The 23,001-nt window shown below is 41.5% G+C and overlaps 1 long non-coding RNA gene and 2 pseudogenes across 1 annotated transcript; 1 reads left to right on the top strand and 2 right to left on the bottom strand.

Moving 5' to 3' along the window:
- Positions 1-8,281: 8,281 nt before the first annotated feature.
- On the bottom strand, positions 8,282-15,107 carry LOC113598683 (pantetheine hydrolase VNN2-like; annotated as a pseudogene).
- An 11-nt stretch (positions 15,108-15,118) lies between these two features.
- Positions 15,119-16,656, bottom strand: LOC128310980 (uncharacterized). Its single transcript, XR_008298331.1, has 3 exons — positions 16,387-16,656; positions 15,742-15,954; positions 15,119-15,570 (listed from the first exon to the last, which is right to left on the bottom strand). It is a non-coding gene; the product is annotated as an uncharacterized LOC128310980 (long non-coding RNA).
- A 2,336-nt stretch (positions 16,657-18,992) lies between these two features.
- LOC113598538 (splicing regulator RBM11-like) lies at positions 18,993-19,833 on the top strand (annotated as a pseudogene).
- The last annotated feature ends 3,168 nt before the right edge of the window (positions 19,834-23,001 follow it).

Raw genomic sequence — 23,001 nt, 5'->3', positions numbered from 1 at the left:
AACATCCATGTCAAATAATTATCTATAGATGATGCGTCCCAAGGTTGTGACTCCTGGAGGATAAGAAAGCGTCTTGCTGACTGATGAACCTCATCACTCCAGCCCACATGTGTAATAGGTGAGGAAGCCCGATACATGAATGATTGTTGAATGAAATCCGCTACCTGAAACTTCAGTCTGTTTCATGTTTGAACACTGCGAATTTTTAGAACACCCTTTCTTGCACTGAGATGCAGTTTACATCATGTATCTTCTACGGTTTAGAACAATAAATCCAAGCCCGCTTCTTGCTTCCTACTTCCAGACTATTAGATAATTCAAAGAGAGTTCTAAATTGTCTCTTAATTCTTTCATTTTTCTGATGCATTATCCTTATAAATTCCTTAAGAATGGGGCCACATTTTGATTCTCTCTGCTGCTTCTATGGAGGTTTGTACTGTGCTAAGCTCTGTAAATGTTTTCTGATTTGTTAAACTCAATTTCCTGTCCTAGTTTTGGAATGAATCCCCTTTTTTGAAAGTGAGTTCATGTGAAGGAATTTTTTTTTAAGATTTACATCTCTGATTCTAGAATCATTAATACCGGTACTTGCTCTCTCTCTCTCCGGGATTCTTTCTAATCATCTGACATAGAGAAACCAATAGGTTTTGGAGATTAATGTCTCTCATTTGTTTGGTTGGTTGGTTCTAGAGTTCAAAATCTTTCCATTCCAGTAACCGTTTTCCATTATCTGAATACTCCTTTCTTCTCCCAGTTTCCCCAGTGAGTTTCCATGTGTCCTTATACACTGAAATGATGTTCATTAGATGCAAATTTTCATTTTGGCAAAAAAAAAAAAATTGAAAGTGACATAGAAATTCTGTAAAACTAATGGATTGCTTTGTAATGAGAAAAAGGAAACTATTTTCATATTTCAAATTGAAATTCTATTGTCTTGGTTCACCTGACTGTGCAAATAGAACCAAAAGAAAATATATGAGAATTTCCCTTTACTCTCCAGTACCCAATTCCAGGAAGTGTACCTACTTTTATTATATTGAAATCAACAGAAACCCGGATTAAATGTTATCAAATGTGGTTAGCAATGGCTTTGCCTCATATGTGTATAAAGAATAGGGATTGTGGGTGTAAGTTATTTAAACAAGGTGTTTCTATGTAACCTGAATGACAGTTTGAAATTCTTGCAGGATTAGGGAGAGTTTTGTATTAAAATAAATATAATTCTGCTTTAAAATATGTAAAGCACAAATTCTAAAGGGGAAAAGCACCCTAGAATAAAATCTCTAAGAATTTGTTTGCCCTCCCCAAGTCTTTGTTTCTAATATCCATGGTTAATCTTCCTCCCCATTCCCATTATCAGAGTCCTAACTCTGTGGCCAAGCATTCCTCTTACTTACAGGGTTGATCCCACCCCTGACATGTTAATCTTCAATCAGTGTTGCAAGCCATTTAAGTTCCCTTAACCATTGCTCCCACTAACTAAAATTCTTCCTATATGTATAGCAAATCAAGGCAGACAACCAGAACTTTCTCCCACTTGGTGCCATTTTCTCTCTCCTGTTCTTAGCTCAGACCATTCTTCTTATTATGCTTTTTAATACACTCGCTACTGCCCTGATCCTGGAATGATGTCTCGCTAAATCCTGCCCCTTTGACTCAAGTCTTGTCATTCTTTGTTGCTCATTTCTTCTCTGAACTTTTAATGTACTTATGGTCAGAAGCCACATTTTGTTAATTGGTGTTCTCATGCCATATTCGACTGTCTCTTCCCCATAGCAGATCTTTTCTATTGCATACCTTCGACTACCTGTTATGCTGTCTCTACCTTTAGCTCAAACTTTTCTCCTGAACTCCAGGCCTGTTTATCCAACTAGACAGAGACTTCCCTAAGTTCCCAGCAAGCATCAGCCCACTTGCCAGCATCTTAGCCTATCAACTCTGCCTCCCCTCCTGTCACTGTAAATGACTGCCCATGCCCCTTTCCGTCCTTGTGCAGCAGATCCCGAAGATATATCTTTAGGAATCCTTCTCGCTTACTCAGCATCAATTTCTGCCTACTGGGTGATTATAATCAGCATACGAATACCCCATCATATCACCTATCTTAAAAAGGAACTCTCCTGATCTGACATTCCCTTACGGTTCCTGCCCCATTTCCCCGCTCCATTTTACAACGAAACTCCTTTACGGGCTTGTGCCCATTCTGTTTTAATTCCTTTCCTCCCACAGAGATTTTGCCCCCATGATTCCACCATCTTATCAAGCTCATCGTTGATCATCACGTGACTAAATCCATCGGTCAGTTTTCGGTCCCATTTGACTTGACTTATTAGCTCACTTGCCATTACCTCATTCTCAATCTGCTTTCTCTCCCCAGGCTCTTCTGGGTTTCCTTTTCCTTCCTCCTTCTCAGTTTCTGCGCTTGTTTACTTTGGATGTTTTTGTGGATCTATTTGTCTTTTTCTAGTTGCTTCTTACCGCCTCAGACCTCTTAACATTAGTGCATCCTGATCCCAGTTTTTGGAAACCTTCTGTTCCGATATATCTGCACTTGCTGCCTGGGTGATTACCTTTATTTCATGGCTTTCAACACCATAAATATATTTCAGTGATAAACGGATTTATAACTTTTCACTCAGACTTCGCCCCTGGACTCCAGATGCCCATGGCCCACAATGTCTGCTCAAAACCTGCATTTGGCTGCATAGACACATCAAATCAACACAAACAAAATTGAGCTTTTAGCCTTCCCCTCCTGCCACTCTTACAATCTTTCGGATCTCAGTTAATGGCTTTTCGTCCTCTAGTTTTTCAGGCCAAAGCCTTCGGGGTTCTCCTTAGTTCTCTCTTGGTCTCTCACTCTACACATGTTGCATCAGGAGACCTTTTGCTATTGCAACCCCGGTCCGAGCCGCCATCATCTCTGGCCTGGATTACCCCAATAACTTCCTACCTGGTTTTGGTGCCTCTGCTTCTACCTCTGCTCGATAGCAATCCTATTAAAATGTAAAAACAACTGTGTCGGTCCTCTGCTCAAAATCCTTCAATGGCATCTCACTTCGCTCAGAGCAAAAAGCCAAGGTCTTGCCATGCTTACAAGCCCCACTATGATCCGGGCTCCTGTTACTCCTAACATCAACTCCTACTAACTTCCCCCAGGTTCCTGTGGCTCCAATTGTATTGGTCCCCTTGCTGCTCCTCAAGCATGTCGCGATGGGCTATTCTGCCGCCACTACCCTGAGAATTGTCTCCTACACGGCCACGCTGCATTTAGAATTTCTCTCTACTCCTTTCTACTCCATCCTGCAAACCACTATCAATGATTTAAAGACTCTTTAGCTCACCATAATATTAGACTCTAGAATCTTTCAATGGGTTTTCCCTTAGCCTCAGGATACAGTCTACATTTTATTTGTGCTTCAGTGATCTGGTCCTTGGCTCATGTTCTTATTGTTTCCCCTTCCTCTTCCTCCTTTACCTGCCCACCCCACCCCTCTAAATCTATTGGACTCTTTTTGCAACATGCTATTCTCCCATGTCTTTGTATGCGTGACTAAGTCTACCTGAATGCCCTTACTGCCTTGCCCAGCTGGTCTCAGTCACCTTTCTTGTCTTCCAAGGTAAAATGGACTCCTTCCTGGCCCTGATATTGGTCACAGCATTATCATATTCTATGGCTTTTATTATAGCATGAAACGAGATGCTTGAAAACACTTTAGCCCAGTGTGAAGCATTTTCTAAGTGTTCAAATTTGATTATTACTCTGCTAAAGAAAGACAGTAATGATAGTGATGTTCTGTTTCCTCTTCCCGACTGTGATCCTTAAGAAAAGAACTTTTGTTCTATTCATTATCACCATCCAGCACAAGGCCTCCCTGACGGATAGTAAGCATCCAAAAAGCTCTTTGACTTAAGATCAAAGAGACACATACAAGGATGTTCAGAGAAACTACTTAAAATAGGAATTAATAGTGGTAATAACTATAATAAATAAATTAAAAAAATTCGAAAACCGAAGCATCTGTTGAACAAGCTAAACCACAGAAACAAGTTCAGGGACAAAGACTATTGAAAAATGATGACTCAGAGTGAGCTAAGGTTGCTTCTTGGTTCAGCTTGTTACTAAGAAATCACATAATCACTTGCTTGCGTGTGGCCGCAAAGCCTGTGTTCTCACAGATGTGCACCCAAAGTTCATGGCTTCCACAGACCTTGTGAAGTGAAGAACACAGCAGATCAGAGGAAGCCAGACAATGGGCCTATTGCTTTTTTACTGGTGGCTGGGGGAGCGGTCCTGACAGCATGCGTGGAACCACCACTGCCCCACTTCTGCACATTTTGTTTGTTGCTACATCATGGAGTTTACCCAAGATGTTAGTGCAGTCAGCCGGGCCATGCTTGCCCTATTTATCAATAAGAGAAAGGACACATGAAGATTGTTTTCATCCGGGCACCAGACAAGGTGCAACTAGGGAAACAGAATCCACACCAGTTATTTTCAGAGAACATAAGGATTCGGTTAAAGAGGTATTTGATGATTGAAGCACATGAAAGGAACACCTAGGTAACAAAGCAACTGCAAAAAGCAGCTACCACTCCTAGTGTTGGGGGGACAGAGGGAAGAGAAGGTGTTAGGGGCGAGAAGCTTTCCAGAGGAGCCTGTGTTGCCGAAGCTCCAACCCCTGAGAAGGGTGTGCTCTCCAGCTGGAGCAGAGGAACAGATCCTGAGAGGACTGTCCCCAGGGAGCTAGAACTCACCTCTCTTGAGGGGACAATGGCTGGTGCTGGTAGTTTGGAAGAAAGGCAATGACACTGGTTCTGAAAGAATGGGGACAAATTGAAAACTGGAAGCACCTGCTATCGGAACAAACTACTGGTCTGCTGCCGGGTGGATGGGACAACACTGATTGGTGAGCAAACAGAAGGAGGTCCCATCGCCCCTCCTCCAACCTTCCGTATTCCTTTAGCGCCCCCTCTGGGCAGAATCTAATAGAGAGCCAGGCGGCCAAGGAGAAACATACTTGCCTAGTCCTAGCCCAGCATCACGAAGAATACTGAAGGGTAGGTTTGGAGCTGAAAGACAATAGCTTAATAACGAACACATTCATATAACTGTACACCATACAGCAGTGAAAATGGGTGAAATTAGACTGATGCTTATTTACATGGATTAAACTCACAATTTCTTATATAGAAATCAGAAATACGCAATACATTTGCATGCAATAAATCTGCATATGTACAAAGTTCAAAAAGATACAAAAAGTACCAAGTAGGAATAAGTACGTGTGTAATAAACAACCAGGATGTCCTGGGAATGATCTAGAAAAATCTTAAGGTAGTTATTTCCCAAGAAAGGACCAGAATGTGATTGGAAGGGAATACAAGGGGTACCTTCTTCATGACACAAACTGAACAGCAGATCCACAGGTGATTGCTATGCAATCCTTTATACACCTCTGTGTGTCACATTGTCGTAATACGTTCTTAAATAATTTGCAATATGCGTTTGTTTTTTTTTTTTTTTTAATAAGTGAATGTGTCCAGGGGCGCCTGGGTGGCTCAGTCAGTTAAGCTTCCGACTTCAGCTCAGGTCATGGTCTCACGGTTTGTGAGTTTGAGCCCCACGTCGGGCTCTGTGCTGACAGCTCAGAGCCTGGAGCCTGCTCAGATTCTGTGTCTCCCTCTCTCTTTGACCCTCCCCTGCTGGCGTGCATGCTCTCTCTCTCTCCCAAGAATAAACATTAAAAAATTAAAAAAAAAAATCTATGGCTTCCAAAAGGAAGATCTTTCCCGACTCTGCTTCCATATCATAATGGTAAACTTTGGGAGAGGATGGTGCATAGATACCACCGACTGTGAATAGAAATCTTCTAAAAACAAAAATGAACCAACGCTGCCAGATTCCCCATCAGAACTGAGCGTGTGATCATGTCACCATATTAGTTACATTGAGATAGCACACAGGCTTCTAGTTACGCTCAATACTCAAGCACTTTCCCTATGCTCTATTGGAGAAAATTACAAAGGTCTCATTTCAAGTGAACTTTGAATATAATGGAATTATTTGTTACCATTATGAATAATTAAACCAAATATAAAAATCTTTGTATTTGGTAGTTTCTGGAAGGTAGGCTGACATGACTTGTGTTGGTCACAAGAAAATGAATTCCCATCCCCACAGCCTAAGCCACATGGAATTCAATAGCTGTCCAATGGGACAAGACATTCATCCAAACTATGGGAATCAGTATGGTATCCGCATGAAAATCTTCCACCAGGGTCACAGCAGAATCACAGAAAACTATATTAAAGCATATGAAAATACCACTCTTCAAAGATGGTGTTGAAAGTCACTATCTCTGACATTTTAGGGGCACCAAACAGGCTCAGAATAGAGGTGGTACTGTTACAAAGGTAAAGGACAAAGTCAGAAAAACCTTGTTTTTTGAAGGCATAATTCACAGAAACCCTCCAAAGTTAGTAATAATTTTGGCTATAGTCAATGGTAGGTACCCTATAGGAAGTGTATGAATCTGGTGATTGGAAGTAAATTTCCAAGGAAAACAGGAGGAAATGCAGTTTCTCTCTTTCTGTCTCTGTTTCTGTTCCATGCCCCCCACCTTATCCTTACTCCTTCCTCCCAGTTAGGAGCCAAATACCTTCCTATGAATCCTGAAGATTATGAGTTTCTTGAAACCTGAAGAACCTCTTTTATGTTTCCAGGTATCAGGGATTCAAAGAAGAATAGTGCATGTTATTGTCCTGAACAGTAAGTATCTGCTAATCAGATGAGGGATAACACCTCCCTCTTTACCATATGTTCCATCCAAAGTAATTTTAGAGACTCTTATCCAGCTTTCAAAATTGCTGTTGAAACTAAACATTTTATTCAACTCTCTTTGATTCCTTCCAGGTAACCTTTAAAAACTAACCTAGTTTAACACAGTAGTCAGGGTCAATAGTTTAATAAAATGGTCTGCAACATAGGGAATGCCAAAGGTTAGGAATGAAACTATTAAAATGTCTCCCTACATTTATTTTCTATATAAAAAAATATAAAAAGAAAGTGAAATTTACTAGCATTTTAAGAATTGATGGACAAAGGTACTCTTAATAGGTCCATGTGTCAGAGGTCATGGGTCACAAATGGTCTCCAAGGTACCCAGAGGGGAGAACGATCCTTAATTTACACAGGATGACTGCAGATTCCTCACTAGCTCGTCCACGTTCACTGCACTGTGCCATCCTGCAGTTTACATGGGCCTGGTTAAATGGCTTAACCAACTAGGCTACCATTTTAACTAAATCAACATTTACAGAATAGAAGAATAGCCTAAAATGATTGTTACAAAGAAAGTGCGTTAAAAAATGATACTAATAATGCGAACAGTCTCAAAAAAAAAAAAAAAAAAGAACAGGTGACATTTCTATTCCTGGTATGAGACACATTTTTGAGGAGAATATGAAAGTTTACTTGCATATGAAAAGAAATTGTCAAAACCCACAAAGCTATGAGGAAAGTTTTTGGAAGTTTTGTGTTTTACTTATAAATGCAAAAATAAATAAATATATACATACCGAGGACTCATTAAAATTTTTCCAGTAGGGATATATGATCAAAACATTTGAAAATCATTGGCTCAATATCATTCCTCTTGGCTGATATCTACATTTTAACTGGAACTTCCAGGAGACAATTTCTCTACTCAAAAGATTCTGAGGCTACAATTTAAGATGCTTAGAAAAAATATAGGGAGGAAGAAGGCCGTTCACACTGATATGTACATCACATCGCCATTGAAGTATAAAATTTAGTATACTTCCCTACCCCCATTTAGTATAAAATTATGGCATAAGGTTATTTTAGTCTTGAAACTCAGACTTTAAAGTAGAAATTTTAGGATTTGACCTTAAACCTGTAAAAGGGTAATTAAATGAACTGGTATAGAAAATAAAGAGAAAGATGATTTTTGTGATCTGAAAGATAATAAGGAATTTAACTTCTATGAAACTGATTCATACAGTTTGGAAACATCTTTGTATCCTTTTGATATTAAGTTGTATCCAGATTATAGTCAACTTACTGTCTTTTGTATCAATATTAAAATGATTTGTTTTCTTATATGCCAAAAAATCTCAATCCTGGAATATTACACCTTTCTAATAGATCTTTGCCTACATTTTGTTCCAGAGCACTTTTTTTCTAAAATGCGATTTTCTTTAATTGCTCACTTAAAAAAAAATCTCTAGCATTGTCGTATTATAGAGGTAATGAAGATCAAACTTTTTTTAATGTTTATTTATTTTTGAGAGGGAGATTGAGGATGAGCAGGGGAGGGGCAGAGAGAGAGGGAGACATAGAATCCAAAGCAGGCTCCAGGCTCTGAGCTGTCAGCACAACGCCCGATGCAGGGTTCGAACTCAAGAACCGTGAGATCATGACCTGAGTCGAAGTCAGATGCTTAACCGACTGAGCCACCCAGGTGCCCCAAGATCAAACTCAAACACAGCATTGACCACTCAGCACAGCAGGGCTCCATTTTACATATCCCCACCCTATTACTTATGGTAATGTGCCACCACGTCCCCCCTCAGGAGGACATGTGGAGTCATGGGAACTACATGACTTTTTGTTCCCAATATTTGCCAAGACATAGAATTGTTCTTGGCCAGGTCGATGAGTCTTGCTTGTACTGGTGTGTGACCAAATCTAAATGAAATTTTAATTGAAACATTTCAATAAGTTAGACAGAGACAGATAAATACTGTATGATAGCACTTATATGTGGAATCTAGAAAAGCTGAACTCATAAAAGAAGAATAAGAATGGTGATTACTGGGGGCTTGGGGGAAGGAGGAATTGGGGATATCATTTAAGGGTGCAGAGTTGCAGCTAGCAGATAAATATGTCCTGGAGATTCAACGCACTGCATAGTGATTAGAGTTAACAACATAACCTAAAAGAGTATTTTATTCAGTTCATCCAGAAACAAACAGTAGTGAGAATCTAAGTGTGAGTCAATTTACAAGCCAATGTAAAAACTATTCATGAAAAAGATCATCATTAAAAGCCATAAGTTAAACTTCATGATTTTTTTTTTCACATCGGAGCTACTGCTCTGGCAATTCCTTATTCACTCTCCTGGGTCATTGGCTGTCTCCTCTCTACTGGATCATTCCACTGGCATGCAAATGTGCTCTAGTACTTAAAAAAAAAAAAAAATTAAAAACCTCTCCTGAATCCATATGTTCCTCTAAATACTGTTCCATTGCTCAGCTCCCTCTTCTAGCAAAGCTCATAGAAAGAGTTGTCCATCTGGCTGTTTCCAGCTTGTTCTCTCTCATTCTTTCTTGAGGCATTCAAATGAGCTTCCATTTCTATCATCCCACCTGACAACTCTTACCGATGCCAACAATGACCTCCACATCTTACTTGATGTCATCCTACTTGTCTGCAACACTTGACACAGTTAATGACACCCTCTTCCCAGAAACACTTCACCCTGCTGATTGGACCCCGCTCTCTCCTTCTCCTGCTCAATGGCTGCTCTTCTCATACTCCTTTGCTGGTTCTTCCTCACCCCTTCTGAGTCTAAACATCGGAGTTTCCTGGATCTCAAGCCTTAGATCTCTTCTCTTCTGTAACTCACTCCATAGGTGAACCATCATGGTGCTAAAAATCATCTGTGTGCTGACCTTGGGTTTTCTATCTCAGTCCTGACTTTGTCCTTCCATGCCAGACTTGTATATGCAACTGGCAGGCTTACATCTCCGCCTGGATGTTGAAAGGGCAGCTTACACGTAAGGTGCACAAAATTGGCTTCCTAATTGGCATCCCAGACTTGCTGTTCCTTCAGTGCTCTGTATATCTGTAAATGGCAATTCCGTGTCTCCGTTTGCTCAGGCCGAAAATGGGAGTCACTCCTGACGCTTGTCTTTCTCTCATACCCCCACAACAAATCCGGCAACAAATCCTGTCCCCTTGACATCTAAAATATATCTATTCTGATCACCACACAACATTCTAAATAATAATGAGTCTGTTTACCTCTACCTTCTCTCACTAAATATTCATAAGTCATGGTGGGGGAGGGCATAACCTTCATTTACTAAGCGCTGTATCTCCTATTTCTAGAATAATATCTGGCACATCATAGATGCTCGATAAATAATGGCTGAATGAGTGAAAATTAAGTGAATTCAATGTGACTATCCTGGATGACGATGCAAACCCATTTTCTGTCAAAATTCATTCCTTCTACTGTAGGGCTGTGACAGAGCTCTTTACTAACCATACGTAACATCCTTTCCCCCAAACTTCACTAGTTTCCATAGCTATTGTGATCTTTGACTAGTTCATAACTTTACAACGTGTGTTGTTGTTTTTAATTTTTTTATGTTTATTTATTTTTGAGAGGGAGAGAGACAGAGCACAAGCAGGGGAGGGGCAGAGAGAATCTGAAGCAGGCTCCAGGCTCTGAGCTGTCAGTGCAGAGCCCTATGCGGGGCTCGAACTCATGCACCACGAGTTTGTGACCAGAGCTGAAGTCAGACGCTTAACCGACTGAGCCATCCAGATGCCCCCAATACATGTAGTTGTTGTTGTTGTTTTCAGTTTTTTTTTAACATTTATTTATTCTTGAGAGACAGAGAGAGACAAAGCACGAGTGGGGGAGGGGCAGAGAGAGAGGGAGACAAAGAATCTGAAGCAGGATCAAAGCTCTGAGCTGTCAGCATGTAGCAGGATACTCCCAGGGAGTCGTGACATGCGACATGGAGGCTTTTCTTTCCAGGAAGCAACTTTATTCCCCAACCCCCCCTCCCCCCCCCCCCCCCCGCATGACTCAGTGGGGTTCCCACTGAGGAACTGAGCCCTGAATGACACATGGCATAGTTTTCTATATATTTTTTGCTACTCTGTCTCCCATACATGGTAACACACAAACATGCAGTTTGATCAGGTCTTGTTACAAGGTTGTGAGGAATGTTATGTATGAGGATAGCCAGGTTGCCTTGAGGTTTTTATTTTTTCTTTCCTTAGGGAGGGGACCCTACCACAAGCACAGAGCCCCATATGGGGCTTGAACCCAGGAACCATGAAATCATGACCTGAGCCGAAGTGGGATGCTTTAACCAACTGAGCCACCCAGGCACCCCCAACGTATGTTGTTATTAACAGGAAACCCAGAACTTAACCCTACTGTGAGTTGAAAAACAAATGAGTTGTCCCAATTTTCAAAACTTCTATGCAGAAAGACTGTCTAGCTATTGACCTCTTTTCTGGAACAAAAGAAAATTTACAAACACCATAGACAGCATCAACTCAGGACAAGAAGGATGGAGAGATTAACTGTCTTTTATCATGTCACCCAATATTTTCTTCTTTGTGTCTCTTTAGAGCTAAGAAAAGCTGTTTTCTGGTAACCCTTATATAAATGTCAGAAGAGCCAGGCATCCTAAAAAAAAGTATGGTATTCATAATCCTCTAGTAAAACCCAAAAAATGGCGGATAAATGTTTAATAAACTTAATCTGAGGTAAAAGAGGGAGAGAAAGTATGAGAGAGTAAGAGAGAGGATTTGACAGGAGAGAGAGAGTGCCAAAATAGAAACGTGTGATCTGTACCTCAGTAATTTAATTTTCAAGCCTTATTAGACAGTAAGATTTATACATTAAATATGCACTTATATATATTAAATATTTTATATTAGAAAGTCTCTAGATTATTTTTCCTCAAGAAAATTAGCCTTATGAGCCTAGGAAAACACTAAGTTTCAAAGCATAAGGTCTTATGATTCACGAGAATGTACATAGTAAGCTCTTTCTGCCTGAGAAGTAGATTCTGGAACAGAAAGACTCCATAAGATTGAAGTTTCGTAATTTCTTTTTTAATGTTTATTCATTTTTTGAGAGAGAGAGAGAGAGAGAGGCAGAGAGAGGGAGACACAGAAACTGAAGTAGCCTCCAGGACCTGAACTCTCAGCCCCGAGCTCAAACCATGAGATCATGACCTGAGCCGAAGTGGGACACTTAACCAACTGAGCCACCCAGATGCCCCCGATGTATGGTACTTTCAATGGAGACCTTGGGCTACTTCCCAAATACAACCCACTGTCTACTTCAGAAATTAATTTATTACTTGACTCCATGAGATTCTCTTCCCCTTAGCTTCTAATCCTAGCAATAAATATCTTGTTTACATATTTTCTCCAAATTTAATAAAGCTATCCATTTATAAATGATTATTAAGTGGTATCTAAGCACACATTTTTTAAGCAAATGCCAAGATGAAAATAACAATATTGTATGCCACATCTGTGATAATTCAGGATTTATCATGTCGCTGTGGTGAACATGTGCATTTTAGAGAATTGCAGCATTTTTGCACAATGAGGATATTTAAAATATCTTCCTGGGCACCTCGGTGGCTCAGTTGGTTAAGCGTCCAACTCTCGATCTTGGCTCAGGTCATGATCTCACAGTGGGTGGGATTAAGTGCTGCGGTGGGCTTTGTGCTGACTGCATGGAGCCTGCTTGGGATTCCCTCTCCCTCTCTCTCTGCCCCTCCGCTGTTCCCATGCACACGTGCTCATGCTCTCTCTCTCTCTCTCTCTCTCTCAAAATAAATAAATAAACTTTTTTTTTTTAAGTTTAAGAAATATATACCTCTGGGTGTTTTGACATGTAATCCAATTCACCTGAGGCACCGGGATATCCTTCAGATAAAGAGAAATGGTTTCCCTGGAAAATTTCCATCCATAAAGCGCATCTTCTGGAGTCACAGTCATTTGAGCATTCTGCTTAAAATAAGCGAAATCAAAATTATTTCTTCATATGTCACATAGTTCACCACTCCATTCTCCTACTCGCTCTCCCTACCTGCTTAGCTGAGTGCTTAACTGCTCTGTCTAGAAACCTATATTCTCGTTCATAAGGAACAGGGCATTGTCCTGGGAAACAAGCGTTTCTGTCTTATTTGGCAATATAACAGCATGTTCATATACCGCGACTGTAAAAGCATCCAAGGCACTAATGTGCAGGATGATTAGGGCAAAAATTGCCATGGAGATTTGAAGAGAAGAAGTGATCATAGCCAACATCTAGTGAGCTCTGAAAGTGAAAGCAACATTCATTCAGTACTTCTAGAGAGGGAAGCATTTATATCACATAAAACTAACTTCCAGCTAACAGACTTTTCTTTTATAATCTTAGGAATATTATACCTAACTACTTTTGTGGAAAAAAAAAACATTTCAGTTCAATGAATACAATCAGAAACTATTACAAGGATTACACAATATGTACTATTGATAAGATTTGATATCGAATTTAAAAAACCACAAAATTCAAATGTAAGCCCACTGTACCCTTTTATTGATAGAAAGAAAATAAAGTAACTCTCGTGAAAAATCATAATACAATAAACATTTCATTTATTAAATTACAAAACCTTTTTTTTTTCTGCTCTATTAAATGATTTACATCATGTATATTTTTAGAAGAGGAGAACAATTTTAAAATATTTGCTACTAGGAAAATGCACTACGGTACAACATCGGGAAGAAAATTCACCCAAATTGACACTCTGGCTTACTTATTAAAGACTAAGAATGTGTGCTCCATAAAAGCATGATTTTGTGTCTATTTTATTCACTGCCAAATCCTCAGTGCCCAAAGCATGAATTGTGTAGGTGAGGTTCTCTGGTGTTAGGCCAGAGGAGAAATCAAGGTCACTGCTTAGCCGGACCCAGCCCTAGGAGAACTAAACTTACTTCTTCCTTCCCTCCCTCTCTCTTTCCATTCTGCCCTCCCTCCCTTCTGTCCCCCCTTCCTATTTCCTTCCTTCCTCCCTCTCTCCTTCCCTTCTTCCCTCCCTTCCTCCTCCCCCCTCCACTTCCTTCCTTCACCTCCTTCCTCTCTCCTTTCCTCTTTTCCTCCCTCCCTTCCTTCCCTCCTTCCAAAGTACATACAAGGGAAGAAGTATCTCAGACCAGTCATCATAAAGATAATCTCTGTTATAACTCAGAGAAGACATAACTTTCGTTTTCTCAAAGACAAATTAATCACATAATAGAGTTTTAAGAATATGCTTTCCCTAGGACATCCATATTCTCACTCTCCTGCTCCCAATTCTACCATGCAAGAGGTTTTTCTAGTTGTTTTAGGGTTTTTTGTTATTGTTGTTGTTGTTGTTGTTGTTGTTGTTGTTTTAAAAAATCTGGCCTTCTTAGTAAAAGCCATTCAAATATTATTGTAGAGTAGCAACAAATAAATTATTCTGTGCTTTCCCTCATATGGAGATAAAATTCTTGGTAAAGGAAAGGCCTAAGGGCTATAAACAAGTCTGCTCATATTTTCTGCTTTGAATAGAATTTTCTATTTAAGAAATAACTTCTTAAATAGAACAATACAAATAATTTTGATAAAAATGGTCAAGCCCTTTAGTGGACAATGTGAGGGGAGAGATATGTTTGTGAATTTTTAGCAGATTGTACAATAGATTACTAGTATTTGATTGTACTGTATAGTTTGTCCATAGTTATTATATTAATATAGGTAATTGGTATATACTCATCTCTATACAGTAGATTTTGAGTGCCTTTAGAGTTTAGAGAGCATATAAACCAAATGCCCACACTTTATAGGACAGGAATCTGAGGCACAGAGAAGCAGAGTAACTTAGAGACGGGTGTGCAGCTTCTCATTCCTGATTTCAGAATCTTCTCCTTATATCCAAGAGATCATGCGTGGGACTGTGCTCTGATTTAATGTCTGCATCCCAGGGTCTGAGCCCCGGAGCCGTTTAAAGAACTCAATTCACAGTGATCGCCTTAAGGAAACCTCACATGAATCTGCTAAGTGCTAGATGGGCACTTGATGTGGTCAATGCCTAGTGAAGACCCTTAAGCTTTTCCATCTCTCCCAGAACTATAGGGATCATGACCTACCTTCATGTGACTGAACTCACTAACTAATAATATTTCATTATCTCCTTTGCTTAGAAGTAGTCAGGTAAGCTGGCAAAGATGAGCTACAACCTTTTCTTTTTGAGGCTAGGAGCAGAAACAGCCATATCCGTCCTTCACGTCTTAGCATCCCCCAGTTTCCTGGTGAAGTCGAGAGGATGACCGAGTTGCCTCTTTTCTCTGCAGCCTTTCAAAATTGTCTCATTACAATTGAGGTGTAACAAAAGTAAAGGCATGGAAAACAGCAATTAAAACACAGAAAGATCCTTGAGATAGAAAGGAAAAGTGAATCATCCTTACAAACATTTGCTGTCGAGACAGTTGCTATTGCCTGAAATCTTCAGAAGTAAAAGATTCAATTCAAGACATAGAACTTCCAGAGTTCCCATTTTCATGTTCATTAAAGTGATTGACTAAATAAAGCTTAACTTCTTTAGTTTAGCTCAGTTATAAAATAACATTACCCGTCACAGGAGCACGGATGAATCATAATTTGCCGCTAAGAGTGCCTACCTTCTGATTTACCATTTTGTGATTAACGGACTTAGTTGCAAGGGTGAAAAGTTACAATCGATTCAAAGTTATTTGGTCAAGGAGTCACTCTGAAAAAACATACAAAAAATAATTGTGAATCTGGTTGTCTCTAAGAACGGTGCTCAGTTGGGGCTAGGTTTCGCATCTGTAATAAGGGAAAAGAATAGAAGCGTAGTTTCTGCTTTGCACTCCCCTTCTTTGAACCTCTGTCTCTCACCTAAGAGTTCAGGTCATCATACCTGCTCTATCGCCTTCACAAGGTTATTCGGAGAGCCAAAGACACAGGAAAGTCCTCCATAAGATTACGATGGGATCACAAGCATTAACAAAAAGGAGCGCCAATGTAGCAATGCAACGATCCTGACTGCTCAATGTTCTTTGTTAAGTTCACAGAGCTACTGCTGTTCAGTTAAACGCATCTATGCCGTTCAGGGTGCTGTGCTGGGAAACAGCTGGGAACAGGTTGTGGACAGGATATCAAGCCAAGGCAGGAACAGCAGATGCACAACGGGGGGGGGGGGGGGGGGGGGAGGCGGGGGGGACTGGGGAGGGGGCGGGGGAAGGGGACGGGGGAGGGGGGCGGGGGGGCGGTCGTCAGAGGCACAGCAAAGGCACCAAGACAGGAAGGAGGGAGCAGCTCCGGGCTCTGACACGGGCTACAGGACTGGTCTGGCCTCTCTCCCAGATATGAGATGATAATAAGCGAGTTAAGAAATACAGGGTTGGAAACAGCATGTACAATTTTTGACAGCATTTCCTCCTAGGCAGCCAGGATGACACATCAAAATAGGAAGCAAGGAAAACAGAAAACTCGGGCCCTTCTTGTAAAACGATTTTCTCTGGATAGCACATGCCAAAAAAAGAAGACAACAAAGATCCCGTACCCCAAAAAAGGAACATGGAGTTAAAGAACGTTTCTGTCCTGCCCCCACCCCCACCCCACCCCCTGAATTCTTGGCCCGCGTCCTCTGCAAGACAGTTTTAATCAGCCTCCGTGGAAGGGAAGGTCTTTTTTTGAGCAGAACCAGCCTGAACTTGACCAGAGCCGGTCTGAACTTCAACCGGTGCTCCTCTGGCCTGGCCTGGCCTGGTGTGGGCGTTCTCTTGAGACCCGCAATGCAACTGAAGCCAAGACAGGATCTGAGATCATAATGACGCACGATAGCCTCGTGCTCCCCACAGGCCCGACTGGTTGGACAGAGCTAAACCACAGGAAGGTGCCACTAGCCAACTGGTTTTGGCCTACAACAGCAGCCTGCCCGGCTCCTTTCTGTTCTCGGAAGTCTAGGATGGAGGTGTGCTGAGCCGCAGAGAACAGGTAGCATGCTCCCATTCGGAGGGCCGCGACTTCCTCAGAAGAAAAACAGTACCGAGCTCTCTTATTGATGTCACTTGCAGATTGCCAACTTTTGCTCTGATCCAACTCTGCCAAAAGTTCATCGCATTCACCAGCAGAGACCTGTAAAAACTCTTTCGGTTGGTGCTATAGACTGAATGTCTGTGTGCCCCCCCCACTCCCCCCTGCTTCCCACATTCATATGTGGAATCTTGATCCCCAGTGCGATGGTGGTAGGGGGTGGAACCTTTGGGAGGTGATTGCATCATGAGGGTGAAGTCCTCACCAATGGGAGGTCTGCGGTTATAAAAGAGACCCCAGAGAGCTCCCTTGCCCCTTCTGCCCTGTGAGGACACGGTGAGAAGTTGGCAGTTTGCAGCCAGGAAGCCGGTTCTCACCAGACCTGAAATCTGCGGGGGCCTTGTTCTTGGACTGCCCGGCCTCCGGAACTGTGAGAAATAAATTTCTGTTGCTTATAAGCCATCCAGTCTACCGTATTCTGTTACAGCAGCCTGAACTGACCAACACAGCTGGATTCAAGGTCAGGGTGACCGCTGCAACTAAAACAAATCCAAAGGAAATGGATCGAAGTCATTTGTTTAATTGATGAGGCAGGTGAAGAAGCATGCATTTAAAAGGATATGATATTTGGGGCGCCTGGGTGGCTCAGTTGGTTGAGCGCCCAACTTTGGCTCTGGTCGCGATCTCGATCTCGTGTTCATGGGCTTGAGCCCCTGCATCGGGCTCTGTGCTGACAGCTCAGAGCCTGGGGCCTGCTTTGGATTCTGCGTCCCCCACCTCTTTCTGCCCCTCCCCTGCTCAAGCTCTCTCTCTCTGTCTCTCAAAAAATAAAATAAAATGTTAAAAAAAATTTTTTTTAAAGAAGGAAAGGATATGATACAAAAACAAAAGTGAAATCTCAGAAACTTACAGAGGAAAAAGATAGATGAAAAGAGAAAAGTGTCCATCAAGCTGCGGTACATTTATCGTTTTGTTGAGTCATATGAAAGCACCACACTAATCTATCATAATTCGCCTTGTTCTTTTTCAGTGAGCAAAGACATAGAAAAGCATGTCGGAGGCCCAAGATAACTAGTTACAGGTTCTGTCGAAGTGAAGCCCTCTGTTCCCCTGGATCCCATCTGCTTCTTTTTTTCCAAAGCCGGTGGCTCCTCCAATCACCCCTTTCAGTTTTGTTTTACTTTCCAGAGGATTCTGCCCTCCTACTCAGGGACCAGGAAAGGGAGTATTTGTTTTATCTAGCCTGACAACTCTGATTCTGGGGTTTTCTTTCAAGCCATCGGAGGCCAGGTTTACACTGGCACGATGGGACTGCATGATTTCTACTGAACGAAGGCCAAATGGCCAGGAGAAGTAACAGGGCAACAGAAGCTGGGAATTTCTACCTCTGGGCCTAAGCTGACTCTTAAGTTCATGTCATATTCTTTCTTTTTTTAGCACATTATTCTATTATCTATTATAACACAGATCTACTCTAGAACTTTCCTCGGGGTGGAGATGACTACATTCTGTATGGTCCTGCATCTAATTACTGCTAACTTAGGTGACGTGAATTTTCCTCACCACAGTTATGAGTCGTGATGGTATTGAGTAACGGTTAAGGAAGCCAGAGGCTTGAGTCACTTTCTAGCTGTGCAACCGTGAGCAAGTTATGTGCCACAGTTTTCTGCATCTGCAAAATAGTGATGGACGAAGTGATTTTTGCTGTTATTATTACTGCCTCAGGTCTACAAGACAGAGGCTTCATTCTGAGGGCAAGGCCCAGCGCATCTTTGACCCACATCTTTAACTCTTGCTGATCAGTGGGCCACCCATCCCTGACTAATAACTGGTTAAAAGAACATGAACTAATCCACATTCTCTATCTTCTCATTGTTCCGTCTCTTTCCACAAAGTCCTTCTTTGTTCCGTCTCTTCTGCGTCAGCCTGACCAGAATGGTTTCTCCTGAACTTATTCAAGTCTATTCCTACTAGATAATCTGGATGGCTTTCCTTCTAACACGACCAGAGAGTCTCCCTCTGATCAATAGCCCTCTATCCTTATTTCTTGCCTCATTCTTTTGTTTAAACCTCCCACACAGAGAGAAAAACAGCTTACCAACAAACTGGATTACTCAGGCGTCGCTGTGGGGAATGGAAAATGGCCCCGCCACTCTAGAAAACAGGTTGGCAGTTTCTTAAAAAAAAACTATCCACTGCCTGGCCCCCTCTGGGATGACAGGCAAATCAGGGAGGCAGGGCAGGGTCACTGTGCCTCCTCTATCCTCATGTTCCCTGCTCTGGAAAAGGAGACAGGACAGCGTGGAGAATTTAGAGACCCCAATTTAGAAATGCTTTAGGAGATGTTTCTTCAGTTCCTTATGGGCCACACCAGTAACTAAAGTGACCATGTGCCAAGACAGAGAAAAAAAAGCTGCAGGTTTGTGTTTGTCTGCTTTGAACACCCAGAATCCCAATCTTATGTCATAGCCCTGCTACACGGAATTCGTGTACATGGGTGATCAATTAATGTGCAATATCTGCTTGGGAGTTCTCGCTCTTCTGAACCCACTTAACGTGGTCTTGAAAGCCGTGTGAAGATAAATTCACTAGCTACAGGAATGAAGACGTTGTAAGCAGATCTTACTGTTTTAGGCAGGTTTTTTTTTTTTCCAATTAATAATGCTGCTTTACCTCAAGAACATGTTTTCTTTTAAAAAATGTGCAGCGGCATGCATGTAATCCAATGTGGCAGCCACCTTACCATGACATGACCGGGTTGCTTCTTCACAGACATCCTTGTTCCCTCCCCACCATGTTCTGGATCCGGGGAACGGATCTCTTAGGAATGGACTCATCGACAACCAAGTGACTCTGATTTTTACCACACAAATAGAAGAGGCAAAAGCCAACCAGTAACAGTGATAGAACAGAAAACAATAGAGGAAATGAGTATAGCCCAAAGTTCTCCAAGTGTACAAAGAAAAGGTATTAAGTTTCTCAGGATCCACATAAGAGTGAAAACATACGGTATCTGTCTTTCTCCGTATGACTTATTTCACTTAGCATAACACTCTTTCCAGTTCCATCCACGTTGCTACAAAAGGCCATATTTCATGGGGGAGGGGAAGGGAAAGAAAAGTTAGAGAGGGAGGGAGGCAAACCATAAGAGACTCTTAAAAACTGAGAACAAACTGAGGGTTGATGGGGGTGGGATGGAGGGGAGGGTGGGTGATGGGTACTGAGGAAGGCACCTTTTGGGATGAGCACTGGGTGTTGTATGGAAATCAATTTGATAATAAATTTCATATTAAAAAAAGAAAAGAAAAGGTATTAGTATTACGTTTAAATGAAGTCTTTATCTACACTGGTTTTCTCTTAAAAGCAAAAAGCTCTATCTGAATTCATCCAACAACTGATCTTGTATCCATCACTTTTAAAATATATAATAATGTGACAGCTAATTTGGTATTCAAATTTATCTTGAATGACAAAAACTTAAAACCGATTGTTTTTTGTATTTGTATTTGTCACACTATTGTTGAACCATTGTCAACAAGAAATACACTTTGTTTTACTACTGATGACGAAATCACACTAAACCATAAATCAAAAGTTATTATCATGCTTTCCTAGATCATTCCCTATAACTCAAACTATAAATAGGCTGGGATTAGAAGCGCAGCTGTGAATTTTCTGAAGGAAACTAGGGCAAATATTTCAAAGTTGCAAGTTTTCCTAATGAAGACTAAATAAGCAGACCAGTTTCTTTTCATACCTTAGAAAGGTATTTTTTCAGTCTAACTATGTTGTTTCTGAGACTTACTCTTCTGTGCATGTATCTCATAAACTGAGGACATATGAGAGTGATACCAAAGGAAAGGTAACTGTCCTAGTAGTCATTTTTGGATCATTCCCTTTTGATACGATTGTATGTAAATAGAGATATCTGCTTCTTTATTTCTCATTTATTAACTGTATTTAATGAAAATTAGTTGGCTGTGTAGTATTATTACTCACTTCTTTTGCCACCTAGATTTAAGAGGGTATATTTAACATATTGGATCTCGATAAATTAATAAACAAGTAAATAGAATATTACGTTAAGGTATGATATTTAACATGTATTGTCTAAATCAAATTTCCTATGTAAATAAGTGGGTTATTTGGGGCAAACATGAAGTATCATACAACCTAGCAGTTGTATTCCTGGGCATTTATCCCAGAGAAGTAAAGATTTGTGTTCACAAAAAAGAACCCTGCAAGTGAATGTTCATAGCATAGTTTATTTGTGTTTATAATCATAAAATGGAAACAATCCAGATGTTCTTAAGTGGATGAGTAAGCATACTGCATATCCATAGCATGGAATGCTACTCATCAATATACAGAAATTAACTACCAATATGTACACGATCTAAAGAGCATTTGGCTGAATGAGAAAAAACAATCCCAAAAGGTAGCATACTATAGGATTCCATTTGAACACATTCTTGAAATGATGAAATTATAGAACTGGGGAACAGAGCAGTGCTTGCCTAGGATTAAGGAGGGGGTGAGGGTGAGAAGGAAGCGGATATGCCTATAAAAGGACAACATGAAGGATGGGACTGCTCTGTATCTTGACTGCACCTTGGTTTTAATATTGTACCGTCCTGTTGCAAGATGTCACCACTGGGGGAGCCTGGGTATGGAGTAAACATGGTCTCCATATTACTTCTGTGTATTATTTCAACCGCATGTGAACCAGCAATTATCAAGGTGAAAAAAAAAAGTTTCAGAAAAACGATTTGTGAATTTTTATTTGCCCTTATTTTATTTTCCATTTGGATTAATTTGCATGTCTATATGTATATATGATACCTTTTATTTATTATTCTACATTCAGTCTCATTTTAAAAAAAAAAAAGGTTTCTTTTAAGCTGGGTATCTTTGTTACATTTAGAGGCATACAGATCTATAAAAATATAAACACACTTACAGTGATTTCCCTGAGTTTTGACCCACCTTTTCATCAAAGTTCCTCTCTCTTTTCTCATAGTTTTGAATTTTTGTCATCTATTTTAGCATCTGCAAAATCATAAAATGAGGAAGTAGCAAAGGTGGTTTTGCACAGTGTCTGTAAATACACAGGTAGACGGCGGCAGGTATTGGAAGCATCGTGTTTGGGAAGGGGGGCAGAAACCTCTCGCCAGAAAGCCTGGAATCTTTGCGGTGACGGTCAACAGCGCTGGTGGTCCGGAGCCATGTGGCATGCGAGCCCCGCGAGCCCGGTCGCAGCGCCCCAGCTGGGAGCTGCAGGATCCATCGCCACAGTGATTTAATAGCGGCCCCGTGCGGCAGCGGCGGGAACTGCAGGTGTTCAGCGGCAAACTGGGCCCCTGGGCGGACGCTGGGGTGCAGCGGGTCAGGGGCACACTCCATCCCGGTTCCACTCCGGGAAGTGGGGCACAGGGGGCTGGGTGACCAGCCACTGCTTCTCACATGCACTGGACCACCCTCCGGAGTGCCCACAACGGAGGGACTTCGGGGGAGAAGGGCAATGAAGATTTCCGCAGTTAAAGCCAATTTTCCAACACGTGGTTGCTCTCCATCATCCCCATCTCCATCATCCTTTTAATTTTCTTTTCTTTTTTTTTTTTTTTTTTCCGCTCTGGTGGTGTTGTTACAGGGCATCCCACCCTGGGTTATTTTTCCCCTTCAGGATTTGATTTGCTCCTATTCTTCCCCATCTCACTAAGAGGCACTCTCATCCACCCACATACATCCTCAAGCCAAAACCTTGAATCACCCTTAAATTCCTCTCTCCCCTCCTTCTACACGAGCAGGTCCTGTTGGCTCTCCTTCCAAACACATCTTTTATGCTCCATCTCCGCCACCACCTCCATGGTCTAAACCACTCATGTCTCTCTCTCTCTCTGTCTCCAAGCTCCCGTAGATCTCCCTCCATCGTTGCTAGACAATGGCCCTCCTGAAACATGAATCAAATTCTGGCATCCCCTGTTGAGAAGCTGGTTCCTTCCTACCTCCCCAACATCCTCTGTTTACTAGATTTCAGCCACATGGGCCACAGTGTCATCTTTGACCATGACAAACCCTTTGGCACGGGCTAGGGAAGGCTCTCCCTCGGGATGACTGCCTTATTCTCATCCTTCGGGTCTCA

The sequence above is a fragment of the Acinonyx jubatus genome, chromosome B2 (genome assembly GCF_027475565.1).
Source record: "Acinonyx jubatus isolate Ajub_Pintada_27869175 chromosome B2, VMU_Ajub_asm_v1.0, whole genome shotgun sequence".
In the NCBI taxonomy this organism is placed as follows: Eukaryota; Metazoa; Chordata; class Mammalia; order Carnivora; family Felidae; genus Acinonyx; species Acinonyx jubatus.
The sequence above is the reverse complement of the archived record's forward strand: the minus strand, read 5'-3'. Positions and strand labels throughout refer to the sequence as shown.